Below are 23,130 nucleotides of genomic sequence, written 5' to 3' on the forward strand. Positions count from 1 at the left end.
TAACCACTAAACCACTAGGGAACTCTCTCTCTCTCTCTCTTTTTTTTTTTTTGTGGTATAATTTTTACAACATTAATAAGGAGTGAATTTCCCTCATATAAGGAGTTTAAATTTTTTTTTATCTTTTAGGAAAGAGAGTACTTGTAGAATTACTATGTATTCAAGTTATTTGAGAGAGATGGTCTTTTGGCTTTTAATTATTCAGGCTCAGACGGTAAAGAATCTGCCTGCAATGCGGGAGACCTGGGTTTGATCCCTGGGTTGAGAAGGTTTCCTGAAGAAGGTAATGGTAAAACACTCCAGTATTCTTGCCTGGCGAATCCCATGGACAGTGGAGCCTGGTGGGCTACAGTCCTTGGGGTAGCAAAGGGACTAACACTTTACTAGCAGAAACTAAAAATCTGTGAAATATGGTAAGGAAGAACCTCCCTAGTTGATGAGTAACACCTAAGCTGGGCCCCTTTCCTCTGCTTCCTACAGCAAGTCTGGGGACACTATTACCCCCTTTTTTTTTTTTTTTTTGGATAGTTTTCATTATTTACTCTAGCCCCTGGGTTCCTGTACCCTTTAGTCAGTCTCCCTGTTTTCCCCACAAAACCACTCAGCCTTGGGCTTTTTTTGTAGCTGCAGGGAAGGGACAGACGTGTATAAGTACTCCTTATGCTTGCCTGCAAAGAAATGAGGATTTACGGAGGTTTCTTGAAGAGATATTAAGAATGGGGAAAAGACAGAGGAGATGGAAGGAAGGGAGGGAGATACAAATACATATCTCATTTATTATTTAAAGCCACCTCTGTGTGGTGGTCTTCCAGCTTTACAGATAATGAAATAGGTTCAGAAGGGTCAAGTAACTTGTTCAGGGTCCCATGGTATTAACAGCAGAGGTGGGATTCAAATCAAGTCTTCTCATTTAAACTTAGCTCTCTTTCCCTGTGTGACTGGGCACCCCAGGAATGGGTGAGGATGACTTCAAGGTCTCATGCTGGGAGAGCCAGGAGGAGGATGCCAAAAACAGGAAAGGCAAGAAGCAACTGCTGCTGGGGGCTGGGCAGTGGATTCCTTCAGGTAGATACCAGGTTGAGTGGGGGGACAGGGTTGAAAGGCCAGATTTGGTATATCCAGTTGAAGGTCATGGTATAAATCCAATACAGAGCATTTTGAGACTGGCTGGGAAGAGAGAAGCCAAGTTTGAGCTGACAGGGAGGTGAGTGTTAAATCTAGGAGAGGCACAACTTTGAACTCTGGAATTCTTTTACACTGTGTAGTCTGTTTTTCTCACAGTGTTCTAGTGGCTCATCTAAGTAGCAAATATGTAGAGATGTATTTTAATGAAGCTATTGGGGGTTGGCAGGGATGAAATGATGTCTTAAATCATCGTTTATGTTGTTTGTAGTGGAGTTAAAAAAAAAAAAAAGACAGTTTCCCTGACTCTTCTACTTTTAGTTAAGGCTTTTTCCAGCTCCCTGTAAAGCAAACCACACCCTGTATAACAGCCTGTTTGGGGCATTAGTTCATTTCCATTTTTATACTTCTAAAACACAGGAACAGTTAGAATACTCTGTGAAGAAGGATGTCCACTCTTTTCCTCCAGCAGGAATAAGTAGACATCAGTTCAAAGGAAAGGTCAGCCTTATCTGTAAACTTGTATATTCAATTTTAATCATTCAGAAAGAGAACTTGAGCATCCTGATTTACAAGGTTTTTAGATCATATATATTTAACAATTTTTAAAAAATAAGTGATTTTCAATCAAATAGTTGTAGTTATAAAGAATTTCTAGAACTCTAGAAATTAGAGTTAACCAAGTAAGTGAAAATTTCCAAGGACTTTCTAGAATTACAAAGAAAATAGCCATGTAATTACATGTCTGTATATAATTGAAAATATTGGGGGAGGGGGTTTCCAGAAAGTTCTAAAAAGCAAAACTTGAATTTTCACACATATCTATATGTATTACATACATATTACAAATTTTGACTTAATTAATTTATTTTTTCTGTGTTATTGTCCTCTTGTAGTATTATGAGGGAGTTTATACAAAGATGACAATTTTTAAAAAAGAATAGAAAACTGAACAACTCATTCGTGGAAGAAAAATAAGTTCTTTCTAGTTACTTGCGAAGGGAGAATTCCTAATAAAAGACCAAATTTTAATTTTGTATGAGATCATCATAGATAAGAATCACTTTGTAAGTTATGTTAAATGCATCAGAAATTCCTTTAGAAAATTAAACTTTAAAACATGCCATTTAAAAAGTATTGTGTCAGTTTCATTGTAGTAAAACAGCTTCCAACGGCTAACAAGTTTAGCTTGGTTTTTTTTGTTTTTGGTAACTCAGACTTCATTTACTGTTTGAGAGGGTTGTGTAGTAATTTTTATTGCACGTCATTAGAAATACAAATTGATAGAACAAAGACTGTTATGTAAGTATAATTATACCATCTTGCATGAGTAAATGAGGGCTGTATTAGAGCTTTTTTGAGCAGTGACAGCTGTAGCCAACTAAGTTCAGCCTGTAAAAGAATTCCAGTGACTAACTGGTACTAATTGTTTGTAGAACAACCAGTGGGAGTGATATTCATGAATACTATGAAAATGAAATATTTCAAGGCCAGATGGTTTGTCCTTTGTCTTCACTTCTTACTTGTGGTCAGTTATAGTACAGTATCCATGGGAGATTGGGTCCAGGACCCCCAAGGATACCAACACCCAGAGATGCTCAAGTACCTTATATAAAATGACATAGTATTTGCAAACAATGTGCAACCCATTCTCCTGTATACTTTAAATCATCTCTAAGTTACTTATAATATCTAATAGTGTAAATGATGCATAAATAGTTTTAACTACAATGGAAGTGAAAGTGAAGTCGCTCAGTCGTGTTCGACTCTTTGTGACCCCATGGACTGTAGCCTACTAGGCTTCTCCCTCCATGGGATTTTCCAGGCAAGAATCCTGGAGTGGGTTGCCATTTCCTTCTCCAGGAGATCTTCCCTACCCAGGGATTGAACCCAGGTCTCCCGCATTGTAGGCAGACGCTTTACCGTCTGAGCCCCCAGGAAAGTCAACTACAGTGTAGATGCTGTGTGAATAGCTGTGAGTACAATGTAAATGCTATGTCCTACCGTTGCCAGAGCTAGGTAAACTCAAGTTTTGCCTTTTGGAATTTTCTGGAATCCCCCTCCCCCAATATTTTCAGTCCAAGGTCAGTTTTATCTGTGGATAGTAATCTATGGATATGGAGGGCTGACTATAATATTATAATAGGGAAGTGGAGGCTCGTAGTCTGTTACTGTTATTGGAAAATAATTTAGCGCTCATCAGTTCAGGCCTCTCATCAAGAGGGAAATTGAGATTTAGAAAGCAGTTGAAGGGTTAAGTTACTGACCATGAAACTTTTTTGCTCACACACCCCATCAGATTTTTAAGCATACTCTATAATATATATGAGTATATTACTTTATAAATTATATACTTTGGGGATTTCCCTGGTGGTTAAGACTCCAGGTTTCTACTGCAGGGAACATAGGTTCAACTTCTGTTTGGTAACTAAGATCTCACATGCTGTGTGCCAAACTACACACACACACACACACAGAATTATACTTTTATGTAATTTAAAATATATTACTTCCAAAAGCAAACATTACAAATATTTAATAACAAATGCTCAAACTAAAATTTTAATGGACAAGAGACAAAAAAGAAATAGATGGTTTAATATTTTCTTTCCACACCCCAAAGATTGTTGGTATATGCACCCACTTTGGAGACCACTGTTTTAGGTCCCTTAGATTAAAAAAAAAAAAAAAAAGAAGAAGAAATTTGCTATCAAGAAAGATTTTGTGGAAGGAGAGTTCACAATCTGGGGGACATGGGCTTGGTACACTTATTAATTGTGAGTGTCTAGGTTAGTCAGAAGTATTATAGGACGATGCTCCTTGATTTTACTTCCCTTCTGTGTATGGATTTGTTTAGATAAGTAGCAGTAGAACTTATATTGCATTAAATAGAAAATAGCTTGAAGAAGTGGTCAAGGAGGCATATAAATCAGAACTCTTTCAGAATAACAAAAACTCAACTAAAACTAAGTTTCACAAAAATGAATTTGTTATCTCAGTAAAAATGTACCACATATCTCCTAGCATGGTCAGGCATAGCTGGATTCAGAAACTCAAATGATGTAATAACATTTCTGCTCATATTGTTTTTCTTATCAACTAGTGGTGACCCCCTCTCTACCTGGTGGGGAGCATGATTGCCAACAGCTCTAACTTCCTGTCAGCCCTGGTTGTCAACACTGGTAGAAAGAGGGCATTTCTCTCTGAGAGTCTCATTTTCCTCCCAAGGAAGGCTAGTCCACCCAGTCTGGGTCCTGTGTACCATGACCCATTAGATGAACCCCTATGATGCAGCATCCACCTTTACCCCATGGAAAAAGGGTAAGAAAAGTCCTTAAGGCTGAGAGGAGCCACTTAAAAAAGGGAGAGGGTTAGATTCTGAATATCTTCTAACAGCCTTATTTGCATGCTAGCAGAGCTCGCCCATGCTGGGTTTTAGAGGTAAAGATATTCTGAGACTTCGTTGGCCATCAGTGGTTAACACATTGCCTTCCAATGCAGGAGCATGGGTTCAATCCCTAGTCAGGAAGCTAAGATACCACATTCCTCTGGCTAGAAAAACAAAATATAAACCAGAGCAATATTGTAACAAATTCAATAAAGACTTAAAGATGTTCCACATTAAAAATAAATAAATAAAGATAATTAAAAAGAAAAAAATTGCTTCTCAATTAATGTTTGCTTTGCAACTGACTCAAGCAAAAAGTTTATAGTATGTAGAAATGCATTTGGAGAAGGCAGTGGCACCCCACTCCAGTACTCTGGCCTGGAAAATCCCATGGACGGAGGAGCCTGGTAGGCTGCGGTCCATGGGGTCGCTAAGAGTCAGACACGACTGAGAGACTTCACTTTCACTTTTCCCTTTCACGCATTGGAGAAGGAAATGGCAACCCACTCCAGTGTTCTTGCCTGGAGAATCCCAGGACGGGGGAGCCTGGTGGGCCGCCGTCGATGGGGTTGCAGAGTCGGACACGACTGAAGCGACTTAGCAGCAGCAGCAGCAGCAGCAGCAGAAATGAATTGCCATAAACGACAACTGGAACTCCCTTCTTCAGTGTCAAGTGGAGCCTTTTAGAGAGAAGTATTTGTAGAAGGAGAAGATCTGCTTCTGATTTTAGTTCACCCAGAAGCATGCAGGCTTTTTGGATCAATTATTACCAGACCTTGAGATAAATCACCTCCTGTGCCATTAGTACTTGAAGGATTAGTGCCCTCAAAAGATTTATGTGCGGATTAATTGGGGAGTGTACATTAGATTGCTGCGTTTAGAACCACCATCATCCTGCAAATCATTTTCATTAGTGCTTTATTCAAAATTCTCTAGCCTTATATAATACTGACATTGCAGGGAAGTCTGAACAAGGCTTTTATTTATTTATTTATTTGTGGCTTGGCCTTGGCCTCGCCCCCACGCCTTACCCCCCACAGTAGAGTTTAATAGCACTGGCTGGGGATACACTGAGCATCTAAAAGTAGAGCAGCTTCCAGTGTTGCAAAGATTACTTCATCTGCTTCAGCGGAACACTGCCCCAAATTTCCTTGACCTTGTACTGAGAGGGACAAGATGAGGTACAAGAAATATATGACTATTCTGGAAGCAGCAGTGGGCATTACTCCACTGAACAAAAGAGAACTTCTTCCTGAGAGCAGAAGACACGTGAACCTTTGGCAGCAACCTGGGTAAGCAGAGGAGACCAGAAGGTGCTTTGTGTGTGTGTTTGGGGGCCCAGGTGAACTCAAGGGTCATCCCTGTCATGAGGGTAATAGATGTTGAGTTCTTCATTGGGAACTTGTTTCTTTCTTTTCTTTTTTTGTAGTTACCCTCCCGTTTGTTTAATTCTCATCAGAATTTTAAATAACACTACTCCCCAAAGCAATTTATATATATATATATCTTGTTTATCATATTCATTCTGTAACCACACTACCTTTTTTTTTTTTTTTATGGCTAAAGTTAAACTCTATTTCAAGTTCAGCCTGAGCTCAGACTCCAAATTTATGTTCTCTCAATAAATGCAGATCGTTTCTTCCTGGCAGATATGGTCTCCCCAGAGTGAATTAAAGTAGTCAGTAATGAAATTAGTGTATAATCTTCTAAGGAAATTCCTGGTCTAGCAGTCAAGAAGATGAAGGAATGCGTGTGTTTTGAGCCTCATTTTTGCATTCAGATATTTTAATTTTACGATTTTGAAAAAATTTTTACATGGTCTATTAACGTAGCAGTTCTTGAAAGGAAGTAAATTGCGCCTCATTTTTTTTCTGACAATGCAAGTATTTTTCTGACTGAAGTGTACATGCAGGCTTTTTCAGGTAATTACTTCTTTTGAAGCAGCAGTCTTTGCTTCAACATGTCTTTCTTCAGCACTGCCCCCTGCCCCGATCTACCAGTTGAAGAAGGATTAAGAGGCTTCAGTTCTGATTTTCTTCTCTGAAGTCCCTCTTTTGTGTCTTTTACACGTTGAGAAGTTTAACTGAAAGTTCCTGTATGATGCACATAGAGGGACTGAATTTAATTTCTAAACTGAACAATCCAAACACTTGGCATTCACTCAGGGATCAGCTTGAGGTATCTGTGTAGCTAATGGTATTTCTTTTTAAAAGAAATTAGGGGAAAAAAATTAAAAAGAAATAAAAAGAAAATAGTCTTTAGGTTATTTTTATCATATAAACAATATACATTCAGAAATATAGAAGAAAAATTGTGATCCATAGTTCTACCTTCTAAAAGGTGGCACTTTTAGAAGTTCCTGTATAATCATTTAAGTCAATAGTTTGCAAGGGAGGAGGTGCAGTGGCAGGAGTTATCCCCTAAAGGATATTTGGCAATTTCTGGTTACAGTTTTGGTTGTTCCAACCCTGGGAGGGTGGAGGTGGTACTGGTATCTAGCAGGTAGAGACCTGGGATGCTGCCCAGCCTCCTCCTACGGACAGGACAGCATTCCCTGCCTCCCTCCCGACTCCTCACCCCCCAGGGAATAAAGAATTATTCAGTGCAAAATGTCCATAGTATTGCATAGTATTGCTGTTGAGACACTTGATTTAGGTAGATTCTCTTTGACACTACAAAGTAGTTTTTATTGGAAACAAACTAGATGTTTCTTTGGGAAATTTCAGAGATGCTTTAGAATGGAATCCTGAGGCAGCAAGATGATGATGATGATGATTTTGCTGCCCTGGTGGCTCAGATGGTAGAGTCTGCTTGCCAGTGCAAGAGACCTGGATTCGATCCCTGTGTCAGGAATCTCCCCTAGAGAAGGAAATGGCAACCCACTCCAGTTGCCTGGAGAATCCCCATGGACAGAGAAGCCTGGTGGGGTCCCCATAGTCCATGGGGTCACAAGAGTCGGACACGACTTAGTGACTAAATTACCTACCTACCTGAAAGTAAAAGGAAGTGTATATATGTGTAGAGGGTGCAAGAGGTATAGAGTGACCCTAGGAGAGGTGATGTGGGTCAGTGTTCAGTGACAGCTATGGAAAACATGTTGTAATGACTAAATTGTGATTCTTCAGGTAGCCCCTAGAGATTGGGCATAACTCTTTGTCCCAAAATGACAGAAATTTAGAGCTGGGAGGACCTTTTGTCAAGGATGGCAGGCAAGCTTCATATATCATGCCAAAACCTGTTGATGGGTGGACAACTGAGAGGATCAAGTTAGGGAGGATCCCCAGGCCAAGTATGGAATATTGTGAATAAGGAATGATACTTGTTCTAGACATATAATTTGGAGAACTGGGAAACTGCAATACACATGCTATATATCTTTACCATTCCTTAGTTATAATTTAGTCTTCAAATTTTACAAGTGTGAAACAGCCTCATTTGAGTCATCGTGATCGAAGATTTAGCCCTTAGACAGCAACTGGATGTTCTTAGTTTCTGGCCCAGGACCAGTCATTAAAGGATTCACTCTAAACAAACATGCATGACTCAAATGTGTAAATTGACTGCCACATTATTCATTTCTTTTTGGAGATAACCTTTTCCAGCCATCAGAATGAGTAAATGCCCTAGGTAGAACCACCTCTGGTTATCCTCAGTTTCCCAAGTCTAGCCAAACAGAAGTCAAAGCATTCATTCCAAAATGATCCTTAATAAGGAGAGTTGACTGTTCCTTTTTTTTGTTGTTGTTAATTCCCTTTAAAAATTTTTTTGTTTAAGCCTGATGAAATGTCTCTGCATCACAGGTCAAGATCTTCCTTATAATATACTTTGAGTTCTTTGAATATACATGGACAAAAGAGTATTTTGCTGATGATCCTCATTGTTTTGTTTGCTGACTTTATCACTTGACACAGCCTTTCTGTAGACATATTCATGTCCTTCACTAACCTTGTAGTAAACTCTCCTTTCTTGGCATCCTGGGAGGGATTATCTCCTACTGTTTAATTTTGTAAATAAGTTCCAAACCCTTCAATGGCACCTTGATAGCTTATTTCTCACCCTTTAATATGCATATAAACCACTCTATTAAAACACAGGCTCTAATGCTGTAGAGGTGGTGGGGCCTGAGAGTCTGCATTTGAATATGCTTATAGGTGATCCTCTCAGTTTCGGTGACACCCACCCAGTGGATGCTCCATGACTCACACTTGGAGGAACAAGCCTCTAGAGCAGCCCGTTCTGTGATATCCTACTCCTTTCCTCTTGACCTCACAGTTCTCTGACCTTCCCCAAAATTTTGTCCAAATACTTCCCCTCCCTACAGCTGTTAGACATCTCAGTGGTTAGAAGGTAGGTGATAAGTTGTGCTTCTACGGAGGGAAATCTGCTGACAAGCATTCTGACTGGAGATTCCTCTTGAGCTGGTTGACTAAATAGTGGGGCCAATATTTCTTCCAAGGGTTCTGTCCCTTTCATTCTTTTCCAGAACTATTCCAATTGCTGCAACGTACATGTAATACTGGAGAGTAATTATGAGCAGCTCCTTGTGGGTTTTAGAACATAATTGGAAGTCAGCTCATGATTGAGTTTTCAAGACCTCAAGAAATTCTTTCACTACCAGCCCCTTCCTCCTTTTAGTACTTTGTCTTGCTTCTATAAACAGAGCTGTGCTGGGGCTTCTACTCTACAAACTGTAATCATATGATAGGTCAAAACCAGCTGCCAACCAGTTGACCAAGTGTTGCAAGTTGATTGAAGCACAGATTGGATAACTTGCACATGTGTTTATTGACCCCCAATGCCCAACATGATAGGTATACTGGCAAATATTTTGCCATTGCTTACTTGGTTTTAAAATAGCCCTAGGACTTTCTTGGTGGTACAGCGGAGAAGAATCTGCCTGCTAATGCAAGGGACATAGGTTCAATCCCTGGTCTGGAAAGATGTCACAAGATGTCACATGTCGCGGAGCAACAAAGCCTGGTGTGCCACAACTACTGAGCTCGCACTCTAGAGCCCGCAGGCTGCAACTACTGAAGCCCACATACCCGGACCCTGCAATAAGAGAGGGCACCACAGTGAGAAGCCCGTGCACCGTAACAAAGAGTAGCCCCCACTTGCCACAACAAGGAAAGCCAAGGCTGTGTGTAACCAACAATAAAAATAAATTATTTTAAAAATAGCCACAAGTAGAAAAAACATGTTTTTTTGTTTTTTTGTTTTTTTCCTTAAAAAAATTGACAGCCAGGGACTACCCTGGTGGTCTAGTGGTTAAGACTCCATTCCCACAACGTAGGGGGTATAGGTTCAATTCCTGGTTGGGAAACTAAGATCTCACATGGTACATGGCATGATGAAACAAGAATTGACATCTGATTACTGAGCCACTTAGGGATTTTCCTTTTAAAATTTTGTGAAGTTTTCCAGCACTAACTCATGTTACCTGACAAAAATTTTACATATTTGTCAATACTATTGCATACCAAGTGTATTTAGTTTTCTTCCAAGCTTTTCCTTAATTTATAGGTAGCCCTAGTCAGTGTTGGAGAAGGAAAGGGCACCCCACTCCAGTATTCTTGCCTGGAAAATTCCATGGACAGAAGAGCCTGGCAGGCTACAGTCCATGAGGTCGCAAAGAGTCGGACAAGACTGAGCGACTATCACTAGTCAATAGTTTGTATTTCAGAAATGGCTGATTGTTATTTGAGGTTCCTGTATATGTCAGAAACTTCAGGCAGTATCATAAAAGATAGTTAAAATCAGGATGTTGTCAAAATGCAGAAAACTGACTTAATTCAAAAGCAAGCCATTTCAGTGAAAGAGGCAAACTCTATTTGGCATTGATACATGTAGGAAAATTTCATACTAAGGCCCAAAGCATAAGCAAGTCCATCTTGATTTGCTGCACATTTTATTGTGGGAAGTAATAACAGAAACCGTATATGGGCCGGGCTCTAATTCTGCTGGTTGCTTTGTAGGATATCCAGATGTCCCTGCATTAGCCTGTGCCCACATTTCCTGCTGATCCTTGGAGAAGGGAAATGGGTCTCCTGCTTGCACAAATAAAATGGACACTCTCTGATTTCTGTTCCATTGTGTAGGGAGTGTTTTGCACAGATGCCACAATATCACTTTGTCTAGCAGACAGAGGAGTATGTGCGGAACTGGTGAGAAGCACATTCCTCCTCCCACTGGGTGTATCCCCATATGAGGCTGCTGGGTTTCCAGCCCTGCCCAGAAAGGAGCTTGCCTCTTGTGCTGTTTGAAAGGCACGGGCAGGATTCATAAAAATGTCCAGAAAGCATTTTCTTGGATTGTCTTGGGATGAGGGGTTAAAATAAAAAGTATCTGCCGTCTTTTCTGATTGGGGGAAACCTACATGTATAAATATAGAGACAAGCCAGTATTGTAATTCCCTTTTAGTTGAAAATGTTTTTTCTATTGTATACCTTAAAATGGTGAATTTAAGTTAAGTGTATTTTACCAAAATTAAAAAAAGTTTTCTCTAGATGTTTTATCACCTGCTGGGTATTTTTTTTTTTAACCTGAAAAGTGAATTTTTTGTTTGTTTTGTTTTGGCTGTACCTTACAGCATGTGGGATGTTAGTTCCCTGATTAGGGGTTGAGCCACTCCTCCTGCATCGGGAGCACAGAGTCTTAAGCACTGGACCCCCAGAGACATGACATGACATGCGTGTGCTCAGTCGTGTCAGACTCTTCGTGACCCAGGGACTATAGCCCGCCAGGCTTCTCTGTCCATGGGGATTTTCTAGGCAAGAATACTGGAGTGGGTTGCCATTTCCTACTCCAGGGGATCTTCCCAACCCAGAGATCAAACCCACATCTCCTGTGTTTGCTGCATTGGCACGCGGATTCTTTACCACTGTGTCACCTCTGGACTGCCAGGGAAGTACCCACCCCTGCCCCCAACACGAATTCTTTACTCTTTTTTTTTTTTCTTTTTTGAAGAACAGGACAGCAATTGCACTCCTAGATATACAGCTGAGAGAAATGAAAACTAGGTCCATGTACACATTTGAGCATAATAGCTAAAAAGTGGAAACAGCCAACACAAATGTCCATCAGCTGTAAAGTGGATAAGTAAACTATGATATATCCATACAATGCAGTGAGATTCTGACACAGGCTACACCCTGGATGCAACTTGAAAATGTTATGCCAAGTGAAAGAAACCAGTCACAAAAGATCACGTATGAGTTCATTTATATGAAATCTCCAGAAGGGGTGACTCTATCGAGACAAAATTAGATTGGTGGTTGTCTACAGCTGGGAGGAGGAGGGGGGAGTTGGAGGATTAAATGGTTTCTTTTTTGAAGTAATGAAAATGTCCTAAAATGGATTGTGGTCATGGTTGCACAAGTCTGTGAATATATTGAAAGCCATAATGTAGGTGGGTAAACTGTACAGAACGTGAATTTCAGTACATTTCAAAGATCTCACCAAACTGGGAATGACCATGCGGAATTATGACAGTAGTGTCTTTTTCAGGGTGCGAAGTCCTACCTTGCTGTCATCTCCTTGTGAGTGGGATTGGCATCCCAGCTGCAACTCTTGGCACAAGTGCTCCAGGAAACACAGACACGTGCCAACAGACAGCCTGCTTTACCAGGTAACTTGCCTTTTGGTCTCTCATCAGCTTTAGTTACTGGCCTAGTTTGATTAAATAATCTCACATCCTACAAGTCAAGGCCACCCTATTCGATGTTGCTGGTAATGAAATTGTATAATATCCAAGAAAATTTAATTGTAATGCCCTGTTTTCCAAAGATGAGAAAGATCTTGCCTGCATTTATGGTCTGAATTGATAGATAATTCTGGGCAAATGCTGATAAAGCACCTAGGTCTAACCCTCATTATTCAGAATAAATGCATACCAAGGTATTTTGATGTGTAGGGTTTATAAGTCATTCTGGTAGGTCACATTTTTTCCATTATCTTTGACATAGCAAAATTATATAACAGTGGAAAGTGCTTTGCTGAAAATAAAAAAGACATCAGTGACACTGGCTTCTAAAGATTAATTACGTACAGGCTTTTAGAAAAAGGGCTGAGTATTATCTATTGACTGATTCAGTTTTAAGTACGAATTAAATGGGATTTACAAGGTATTAAATTCTATTTTGACAGATGCTAGGATGTATTTATTCTTAGTTACACTTTAACCCCTGGTTGTAGGCCAGTCCATGGCTGCAAGAATGGGGTTAGAATTGTTTTTCATGTGTTTGTTTCAAAATTCCTGTCTGTTTAAACTTGAGGACCTTACTGGGGGTATTCCAGCTTCATGTCAGTGTTGGAATTTAGTGGAGTGTGACTGGTAGATAGCTCTTCAAATCCTAGTATTCCTGCCTTCTGACTGTGTGATCGTCTTACTGTCTGTGAGCTCCAGATCCTTTATCTGTAAAAAGGGCTTGTTAACATGAAGCTGAATGAGTTAACATATAGCAAGCATCAGTCACACACCAAGGCCTTTCTTGCCATCTAGTTGTCCAAATGGGGACACTTGAGTGGGGAATTCCTCAGTTTCCACTGAACTAACAAGGCTAGGAGTGGGTTTTGTTTACTGAGATGTTCTCTATGGAGCTTTTAAACGTTCCAAACATAAGAAGACAGATGCTTGCCCAAACCCTGGAAGTGGTTTTCCTGAAAGTAGATTTCTGGGTAAGATCTGTTGCTTTAGTCAAATGATTTAGAGGTCCAGTATGGATATGGCAAAGGAGGACCTGGAGCTGGCATTGTCTTTGAACAAGGACTCAAACAAGCTCTTCCTGATAAATGTCTCCCTGGTTCTGATCGCCTATACTAGTGACCACATACCCTTCAACATCAGTTTGTTTTCCCAAGCTAGCATCTTACTCCACAGCTCCTTCACAGATAAACACTGAAACCTGGGTTTCTGGGTGAATTAGCTGCAGGCAAGCTTGGATGGTGCGGTTTTCCCCACATGGCTATAGTTTCAAATCCAACGGACATTTATTAAAAGCGTTTTATTTGCCAGGGACTGGACAAGGGGCTTTCATCCATCTTGTTTATCTTCAGAACATTCTGGAGGAGCTATTGCCAGCTCCCTTTTGCAAATAAGGAAACTGAGATTCAAAGATTTTAAATGGTTTCCCCAAGATTGTATAGCCTCTGATTCCCAAGTGCAGTGAGATTTCTATAATAGCAGCTGTTTTCCATACTAACTCTACAGAACTTGAGGATTCAACTCCTAAACTAGGACAGTAATGGTTTTTCGCAAGGGCCAGATCTGATCAATTGATAGTGGCTGCCTGGAGTTAAAGATTTCTAGATATTGTCCCAGCTGGTGCTAGTGGTAAAGAACCTGCCTGCCAGTGCAGGAGACTTAAGAGACGCAAGTTCAGTCTCTGGGTTGGGAAGATCCCCTGGAGGAGGGCACAGCAACCCACTGCAGTAATCTTGCCTGGAGAATCCCATGGACAGAGGAGCCTGGTGGGCTATGTCCATAGGGTCACAAAGAGTCGGACGCGATTGAAGCAACTTAGCATGCAGATACTGTCCACGTTTGTTGAGTAAGAATTTTGTGACCCATTAGCAATGTCTGGCATGGTTGGAAGAGGGTCCCTGAAGGCCCTTTACCTGTTTCTGATTATAAGCTTCTACCTGCAGCTGCCCTGCTTTACTATCTTAAAGTCTCTGGAGAGCACTATTTGCCTGGCACTTGTTTGTTGCTACTTTAAGGGGCTTTGGAGTTCATTTTTATGATGCAGCAAAATCATCTTTGCCTCTTTGCCTTCGGGAAAGAGGTTCAGAGTCTGGACATGGCCTCACTTCCTAGACATGGATTCTCATTGCTAGGTAATTTAGATAGTAACAGTTTAGAGTTGTTACTAGCTCATCCCATAATATGGGTATAGATAAGTGAATTGAAAGTGAAAATTAAAACTTTTGCTTCTGTGCCCCTGAGAGCCCCTCTGCGGTCCCCTCTCCCCTGGGACGACTCCTCTGTAGGAATTCCTGGGGAGCTCACAACCAGCAGCCCAACCCCTTCACATGGAATTGGAGACAGAACAGTAGCTCACAAACTTTGGCTGCGTCAGTCACCTGGAGAGCTTGTTAAAACACAGATTCCTGGGTTCCCTCCCTAGAGTTGCGGCTTCAGTCCCTCGGGGTGAGCCCCAGGATGTTTGCATTGCTAGCAAGTTCCCATCCAGGCTGATACTTCAGGTTTCCCCACCACACTTTGAGAACCACTAACCTGGACAGTACTTTTAACAGGTATCTTAGAGCCTGGGCTTGTTTGTAGATAGTATGTGGCCAGTTTCCGTACCTGTGGTGAAGAGATTCTTTCCTCAAACATTTAATGAGCACCTCACAGGCTCACACTGCCTGAGGAAAGCTGAGAGGAATGTAGAGGCTTGTCTGGGGGACTTGGGAATCTAATTTGAGATCAGTAATTATACTGCTGTGTGAAAAGGGCTGCAGAGCAGAAGGCCTGAAGCAGTGATTAGGTGAGAGGAGGCTCCTGAGGAGGGTGAGTTGTTGGCCAGGTGTGCAGAGAGGGGAAGAAGAACGTGGGGAGGACAGGCTGTACCTCAGAGGCCTGGAGATGCTGTACTGTGAGAAGAAAAGTTGTTTGTGGTGAGAGTTCCATTGTAATTCTGATATTAAGTATCAACCTACAGTAATAAAGATGAAAGCCTTATGTTTATTTGGGAGCTTATTACAGTGTACTCGGTACTGTACTAAATATTGTTTTTCATTTAATTCTCAGACCCACCTATGAGATATGGGTCCAACTATAATCTTAATTTGTATAAGTTTCCTAGGGCTGCAGTAAAAAAAAAACAACCTATCTCAGACTGGGTGGTATAAACAATAATGTATCGTCTCATAGTTTGTATTACATGACTGAGCGACTGAACTGAACTGATAGTTTTGGAGGCTAGAAGTCTGAAATCAAAGTGTTGGCAGGATTGGTTCCTTCTGAGAGTTATGAAGGAAGGATCTGTTCCAGGCCTTTCTCCTTAGCTAGAAGGTGGTCGTCTTCCTGCTATGTGCATCTGTCTCTTTGTCTAAATTAACCCATTTTAAGATAGCAGTCACACTGCATTAGGGCCCCCGCCTAAAGACCTCACTTTAACTTGATTGCCTCTGTAAGGATCCTGATTCCAAATAAGATCATATTCTGAGGGAAGGAGAGCTGGGACTTCAATGTGTGAAATTTGGGGAGACACCATACAACTCACTATACCATTTTACAGACGCAGAGATGGAAACTCAGAGGGTTTACATAAATCACACGCCCGCCAGGTCCAGCTGTGTAACTTGCCATTTTGATAGGTCAGAACAGCTGAATAGTGGCAGTGGCACACCTTAAACCTACGAAGCAGCAGAACTGGGGTCTGTTGAAACCCCAGATCCGATTCATCCTTGTGTTCTTTCACCCAGTGCTTCACTTTGTTTACTTCCTTTCCCCTTTGTTTTTTCTCTGCTATGTCTGCTCATGGTTCACTGGGAAAAGCAGTGGTGTAGAGATCAGGATACCAAGCTGATAGCCTGTTTATTTCTAATTCTTGAGTTTATGGATCAGATATTTTTATATGTCAGTTTCCTATCCTGCCTGTTTAAGGAGAGTGGTGGGAAATTACCAGATTATATCAGGGATCCCCACCCTCCAGGATCTACTGCTGATGATCTGAGGTGGAGCTGATATATATTAATGATAGTAATAAAATGCACAATGAATATAATGCTCTTGAATCATCCTGAAACCATTCCCCACCCCACCCCCACCCTCAGTCTGTGGAAAGATGGTCTTCCACAAAACTGTTTCCTGGTGCCATAAAGGTTGGGGACCACTGGAGTATATGAAATTGAAAATTTATTGCTATTATAACATTAAATCCCTAAACATATGGGCTTCCCTGGTGGCTCAGTGGTAAAGAATCCGCCTCTAATGCAGAAGATGTGGGTTTGATCCCTGGGTCAGGAAGATTCCCTGGAGAAGGAAATGGGAACCCACACCAGTATTCTTGCTTGGGAAATTCTATGGACAGAGGAGCCTGGTGGGCTATAGTCCATGGCATTGCAAGAGTCAGATACAGCTTGGTGACTAAACCACCACTACCTATAAATACACAGGTTATCAGAGTATAGATGTCCTATTCTTAATTTCCTTCTCAAACCAACCTAAATATTTGTAAGCAATGTGTTAGTTCTGCACTTGTATTTTAAGTACCTTTACTTGGAATTGTTTCAGCATTCAGGGATTCAAGCAACTTAATTGTCTAGCTGTGGAGATTTTAGACAAGTAGTTTTGTCAGTACTCATACAATAATTCCATATTTTCTTCTTTAAGTATTTATAATGAAAGAGCATTGCCTCAAATACTTACGTACAAAGACTTTGGTCACTTTAGCAATTAAAGCAAAATTTCATCATGTATATTTGTGTACCATTGAAGTGGAAGAGAAATAAAAACAAGAAGTATTTGAATGCTGTAATTATAGTCTAATATGTTTTCCAAACAAAAATTAAAGTGCATGCTTCCCTCATGAAGTCAACAAGATGGAATGGTAGCCATTTGCTTATCTCTGGCAATCTGAGATGTCTGGATATTTTAAGTATAGCATATATTAGAGATGAGTAATAGTCAACCTGGGTTCTGAAACAGAAATTTAATTATACTCCTGAATGTTTTAGAGAACCCAAAACCTAAGAATTAAAACATGACTAGGAGCTTGTGATGGAGAAGGAAATGGCAACATACTGCAGTATTCTTGCCTGGAGCATGGACAGAGAAGCCTGGCAGGGCTACAGTCCACGGGGCCGCAAGAATCAGACAGGACTAGCGACTAAACCACCGCCACCAGCAGGAGCTGGTGAAAGGGATTCCCAAATGGCACAGTAGTAGAGAATCTGCCTACCAGTGCAGGAAACGCAGCTGAGATCCCCGTGTTGGAAGATCCCTTAGAGAAGGAAATGGCGACCTACTCTAGTATTCTTGCCTGGGAGATCGCATGGACAGAGGAGCCTGGTGGGCTACAGTCCGTGGGGTCACAAAGAGTCAGAGACATAGTAGGTCACTTACCAGGGGCCTGTAAACCTAGAGCCCTACCTCTCTCTTACTTTTCACAGGCACATTTCTTAAAAGGAATCTCTGTACTTACCACCGTTTTTCCTCTCCTCCACCTGCCTCTCTCTTCAACACTTCCTCCTCCACATACTCCAGCCACTCAGGATCCAGTAACTGGTTTCAGGTTCCCTCTGGGCTAGACGCACAGGGCTAAGCACAGCACTGCCTCAGGAAATTTTCATGGATAAGGACTCTTCCCTGCCTGGAAGACGCAGTGGAGTTTTCAGTCAACAGTTACATTGTGTGTGTGCTACCTGTACTGGACCCCCGGTACTGTGACTGCGTGGGGAAGACTGGAGGCAGCTTATTTTATGATTCCCATTCTAATAAAGTAATGCAGGGACTTCCTGAGTGGTCCAGTGGTTAAGAATCTGCCTTCCAAAGGAGGGGACTCCGGTTCAATCCCTGGTCAAGGAACTGAGGTCCCACATGCTGCGGGAGCAGCCGAGCCTATGTACACTAGAGCCTGTGTGCTGCAAGGAAGACTTAGCACAGCCAAAAATTTAAAATTAAAAAAAAAAAAAAAGATGTAATTAGTTTCTGGTTGGGAAGGGTGTCATCACTGGAGTCCTGATTTTGATACCTCACATTTTCATTAGTTGAGTGGTTGGTGATAGCATGTTTCAGTTCAGCCAAAGTTTTGATTTATTTAGAGGAAATCTGATTGTACAGTGAGATTAGACAAAACACCCTAGATAGGAATTCCCCTACCTAATCCTAATTTTATTGATATTTTTAAAAAATTATTGATTTTTGAAAAAAATACATGATTGATTATAATTATTCATATTTGACATGGATATTTGTGATATAATTATTGATAGTCAAAAAATAAAAATAATTACATATATGATATTTTTAGTTCAGATCTTAAGTCTGGTAACTAAAATAACTGGCAACACACTTTGAAAGAGACTTCATACTTATGTTAAAGTTGAATTTGTCTCTTCTGATGGCTTTAGCTCAGTAGGATACTTATGGCAAGATTTAGAACAAGAATCAAAATACTTTAGCAAGTGGAGGATGGTTCTAGGAGAGCTAGAAATAGATCAGGGAGAGAGAAGATAGGTGAAAAATAAAATGTCATTGGGAAGAATAGCTAAAACTACTTAGGTGATTTAGTGTATACAACATAAATATCAGAATCTCTTGAAAATAAATTGTGATTGATTTATTTAAAAACTTAGATAATAACTTTGGAGGCAAGAAAAGCTGAAAACCCGATACATTCCTGAAATTAAATGAAAGATTGCACTTTGTATTACCCTTGCCCTCATGGCCCAGACTAGCAAAGAATTTGATGTACCTTCTATGTGTGTAATTTTAGTCATTATGGCCCCCCCACCATGCTTGCTTCTCTCCATTACTCTAGAAGTGTGGGAAGTAACTTTGATGCAGTCTTAGCCTCCAAGAATACTGCCAAGGAAACTCTCCCAGAGATTATGAGACAGAAAGGCTTAGAGAACAAAGTCAGTTGTTCCAGTCTTTTGATTTATTCACCTTGAAACATGCTTTGAGATGCAAGGGGGAAAGATTCAAACACTTTTAACATAATTAGGTGAGGATATAAATAAGGTCAAAGGTCCACACTCTGGAATCCTGTGCTTGCAGTCTTCACATGTCCTGTCTCTTTGCGGTGTTAGCTTTCCCCAATGACGGTGTGGTCACAGAGACCAGATTTGAGGTTGAACAGGAGGCTTGGCAGATAGAAGGCGTCTGAAGCCAGCATAGGCTTTCCCCATAGCAGGGATACAGGCCAAGTATACTTGGCCAGTAGCTGTAGCTCAATAGTAATTTGCCTGCCTTTGGGGACAGAGTATACAGGTGGCCAGAACTGTACATAATTGGTGTCACCAATGGGTGATCACTTTAGGGATGACATAGCTGTCAATCTAGAGGCAACATGAGCTGGGCTTTACTATGTGTTATTAATATTTTAGGAAATGTTTATTAATAATAATACAAACTATATTATTACATCTAAAATTGTAAGTTAGATATTTAGTACATTTATTAATATTTTATTGGGCTTTTCTTGTGGCTTTATTAAATATTAATTTTTAAGATTTACTTTGGAACTCTTCTGTTTATAAGTGACATTCTTATTTGTTTCTTTATTTTCATCTATACTTAACACAAAAGCACTTCATTTATTTTATTTTGTTTTTTAACATATCTTACTAACATACTGTCTATACTATATACATCTTACAAATTGTGCCTGAGTCTTACAAACTGTGGGACTTCCCAGGTGGCACAATGGTAAAGAATCTGCCTCAATGCAGGAGACTTGGGTTGGATCCCTGAGTCGGGAACATCCCCTGGAGAAAGAAGGACATGGTAACTCACTCCAGTGTTCTTGGCTGGTAAATCCCATGGACAGAGGAACCTGGCAGGCTAGAGTCCATGGGGTTGCAAAAGAGTCGGACATGACTTAGCAGCTAAAGAACAACAACTTACAAACTGCTTGCTTTCTCATTATCTATGGAAAATAAATCTTAGGAATTTCATCCATCTGATTTTTACCTTGTCCTCTATACCAGTGGTCTCCAAACTTTTTGGCACCAGGGACCAATTTTGTGAAAGAAAAATTTTCCATGGACCATGGTGGTGGGGTGGGAATGCCAGTGATGATGAGCAGCAAATGAAGCTTTGCTAGCTGTCCAGCCACTCACGTCCTACTGTGTGGCCTGGTTCCTAATAGGTTGTGGCCCAATACCCATTCACAGCCTGGAGGCTAGGGATCTCTGCTCTATACCATTTTTTAAAAGAACTTTGAAGTATTTATTCAGCAAATTATGGTATATTCATACAAATGGGAATATTTTGCAGCTTCCCACTCCAGTATTCTTGCCTGAAAAATTCCATAGACGTAGGAGACTGGTGGGCTACAGTCCATGGCGTTGCAAAGAGTCAGACATGACTGAACGACTAACACACACACAGAAAAGTGATGATATAGAACTATATTGCCATGAAAAAATTGCCTATTCGTATGTAGAAAAATGGAGAAGGCAATGGCACCCCACTTCACTACTCTTGCCTGGAAAATCTCATGGACGGAGGAGCCTGGTAGGCTACAGTCCATGGGGTTGCTAGAGTCAGACATGACTGAGCGACTTCACTTTCACTTTTCACTTTCATGCATTGGAGAAGGCAATGGCAACCCACTCCAGTGTTCTTGCCTGGAGAATCCCAGGGACGGGGAAGCCTGGTGGGCTGCCGTCTCTGGGGTCGCACAGAGTCAGACACGACTGAAGCGACTTAGCAGCAGCAGCAGCATGTAGAAAAAAACAGGTAGCCAAAGGGCATGTCTAGTATAGCCCCAAATGTATAATGTTATATATGATATCTACATGCTTACCTATGCATGGAGGTACCTGGAAGGATGCTCATCCAGTTATTTAACAGTAGTTTGCTCAGGATTGTGACATTTTAATTGCATTTTATTATTCGTGTGTGTGTGTGTGTGTGTGTGTGTGTGTGTGTGGTGATCTGTGGTATGGTTTGTGTAAATAAACAAGTATATCATTTATTTTAAAATAACTGAAACTCAAAGATATGTGTATATACAAATATGTATGCAAATCAACATACCAAGAGGATTATAATATCTGACCCTTTTGTAAGCCAAAGACATTTTGTAAGAAGAGAATTCTTTTCTTTTCTCTAAAATTTTAATTTTTTGGGGGGGTGTAACTGATTAACAGCAATGGTATTAATAACCCTGGTGGCTCAGTGATAAAGGATGTGCCTGCCAGTGCAGTAGCCGCAGAAGATGTGGGTTGGATCCCTGGGTCAGGAAGGTCCCCTGGAGGAGGAAATGGCAACCCATTCCAGTATTCTTGCCTGGAAAATCCCATGGACAGAGGAACTTGGCAGGCTACAGTCCATGGGGTTGCAAAGAGTCGAACATGGCTGAACTCGAATGGCATAGCTAATTAACAATGTTGTGACAGCTTCAGGTGAACAGTAAAAGGACTCAGCCATACATATACATGTATCCGTTCTCCGCCAAACTCCCCTCCCATCCAGGCTGCTACATAACATTGAGCAGAGTTCCATGTACTATACAGTAGGTCCTTGTTGGTTATCCATTTTAAATATAGCAGTGTGTACATGTCTATCCCCAAATCAGTAACTATCCCTTCCCCTGGATCCTTTCCCACAGGAGAATTATTTTCTGACCTTCAAAATGAATGTTTTACCTGCCTTGGAAACCTTGTTATCTTTTGTCAGAGAATTGTAACAATGTCCCTTTAGCAGAATTTCTTAAACTTCCCTGATGATAAGATTCACCTGCTGGGTACAGTGCTGAAATGTAAAATTCCCCGGGGCCCTTCTCAGACCCACTGAATCAGGATCTCAGGGAGGGACCTGGGATGCCTCAGGTGATTCTTATCATCAAGAAGCTGTCTTTATAGAAATGTATGTTATGTGTTTTCAAGTTTTTATAGAATGGCTCTTGGATTTGCCTTTCCCAGGACCAGCTTCCTTTGTTTTCAGAGGCCTGTACTATTTTGCATGGCTGCCCTGGAAAACTTAACAGCTTTTTTTCTAAGGCCCCTTTCAGATCTGAGGATTCTTTGACAATCAAGGAGACACTTCAACAATTATAAGCTGTGTTGGTCAGGGATACTGAATTCTTAGTGCTACAGGATTAACCAACTTAAGTTGCCAGAGGCCCCTCTGGGCTCCCTGGAGGACTTGTATATCACACAGACAGTCCCCTGGGCCACTCTCACCTTAGATTCCCTGCCTTGGATGGGAGATGAGGACTTTTCCCTTAAAAAGGAAAAATTTTCCCTTATTAAAGGTTTATTTGTTGTTGTTGTTGTTGTTTTTTTCAAGAAACTTATTGGGGAGAGGAAATTCGAGAATTCTTAGATGCTAGAATCATATTTGATTTCAGGATTCTAATTCCTAGCTCGTTGTTGTTTAGTCACTCAGTAGTGTCTGATTCTCTGCAACCCCGTGGACTGCAGTATGCCAGGCTTCCCTGTCCTTCACTGTCTCCCAGAATTTGTTCAAACTCATGTCCTTTGAGTAAGTAATGTCCTCCAACCATCTCATCCTCTGTTGCCCCCTTCTCCTCCTGCCCTCAATCTTTTCCAACATCAGAGTCTGTTCCAGAGAGTTGGCTCGTCACATCAGGTGACCGAAGTATTGAAGTTTCAGCTTCAGCATCTGTCCTTCCAATGAATATTCAGGGTTGATTTCTTTTAGAATTGACTAGCTTGATTGAGGGACTCTCAAGAATCATCTACAGTACCATAGTTCAGAAGCATCATTTCTTTGGCACTCAGCCTTCTCGTCCAACTCTCATATCCGTACTAGCTATTAGCTCATTGGCTGGAGTCAAATGACATTTGTGCTATCTACCTTTTTAATATAGGAAGATTTTCACAAATATGATTCCCCAGCATTATTTGTTCAGTTGTTGTGTCAGCAAAAGCCCTCTTAAGTCTGTTAAAAAGAACCCAAAGGAAAACAACAATAATAACAA

The 23,130-nt window shown here is 40.9% G+C and overlaps 1 protein-coding gene across 1 annotated transcript in view; it reads left to right on the forward strand.

The window, feature by feature from the left end:
• The window catches only part of TJP2 (tight junction protein 2), a 127,174-nt gene that overhangs the window by 15,573 nt on the left and 88,471 nt on the right, over window positions 1–23,130 (forward strand). The window contains exon 2 of the mRNA XM_040249477.1: window positions 12,017–12,137. The gene's annotated coding sequence lies outside the window, so the exon portion shown is untranslated. The remainder of the gene's footprint in view (window positions 1–12,016; window positions 12,138–23,130) is intronic.

The sequence above is a fragment of the Oryx dammah genome, unplaced genomic scaffold, assembly GCF_014754425.2.
Source record: "Oryx dammah isolate SB20612 unplaced genomic scaffold, SCBI_Odam_1.1 HiC_scaffold_1, whole genome shotgun sequence".
Lineage (NCBI taxonomy): Eukaryota > Metazoa > Chordata > Mammalia > Artiodactyla > Bovidae > Oryx > Oryx dammah.